The sequence below is a fragment of the Silene latifolia genome, chromosome X (assembly GCF_048544455.1).
Source record: "Silene latifolia isolate original U9 population chromosome X, ASM4854445v1, whole genome shotgun sequence".
Lineage (NCBI taxonomy): Eukaryota > Viridiplantae > Streptophyta > Magnoliopsida > Caryophyllales > Caryophyllaceae > Silene > Silene latifolia.
Genome location: NC_133537.1, coordinates 186,842,612 through 186,843,621, shown reverse-complemented (window position 1 = coordinate 186,843,621; position 1,010 = coordinate 186,842,612). Strand labels below are relative to the sequence as shown.

The window sequence follows — 1,010 nt, the reverse complement described above, 5'->3', positions numbered from 1 at the left end:
GGAATAAGGGGTACCACTCTTGTATGCTTGGAAAGCATTCACTTGTTCCCCTACATTCACTTGGGTCATGTCCCAAAGTTCCACAACTTTCACATACTCCACTTGGAATTGATGAAGATGCCACCATGGCACTAACACGTTGCTTAGGTGATTTGGGGGCCTCTTCAAGTTTAGCCATAGCCTTCTCAAACTTCAAATTAATGGTGTAAATATGAGCACTAAGTTGAGCACTCAATTGAGTAATAGAGTCCATTTCATGCTTTCCTCCTAATAGCCTTCCGAGGTCTACTATATTGTGAGTTATGGACTGCCATTTCCTCAATCTTGTTCCATGTTTGATTATCATCAATTTCGGTAAACATACCATTTGATCCCATATTGAGAATGTTTCAGGAGTCTTCATATAGACCGTTCCATAATTGTTGTACAAGGAACCACTCGCTAAGTTCATGGTGTGGACAAGATCGACAAGTATCCTTGAATCTCTCCCATGATTCATACATAGATTCCTCATCCCTTTGTTTGAACCCGGTGATTTGGGCTCTCATCATGTTAGTCTTCTCCGGAAGATAGAATTTCTCGTAGAAATCAAGTGCCAATTTCTTCCAAGAGTCAATACTAAGAGTTGTTAGAAATCTATATCTCATTACATAACATATTCTTATATGTTTCAAATTTATTTAGTCATAAAATAAATTCTAGATCTTATGCATGCAAACTAAAAAGGTAAGAGAAGAAATCATGTTCCTTACTATGATAATTTCGGTCATCATATGGGCACCAACAAAATCTCCTTCTTGTTAGTTCTTGAGCTTTCTATTAATGGATGAACATTCATGACTTCAAATTAGAAACCCTCCAATTAGTAGCACCCAAAACTATCCCTTAATCCCACAAACTAACATGTACTAGATGTTTGTAATGTAGTTTACCTTAAAATCTATTACTAATACTCATATACTACTTCTAGTATTATTAGTGTTTGATTTAAACAAATTTGATTCACAAAA

General features: G+C 35.8%; 1 non-coding gene across 1 annotated transcript; it reads left to right on the top strand.

Moving 5' to 3' along the window:
- Window positions 1-444: 444 nt before the first annotated feature.
- LOC141625166 (small nucleolar RNA R71) lies at window positions 445-551 on the top strand. The gene has a single exon (XR_012534962.1). It is a non-coding gene; the product is annotated as a small nucleolar RNA R71 (small nucleolar RNA).
- Window positions 552-1,010: the final 459 nt, after the last annotated feature.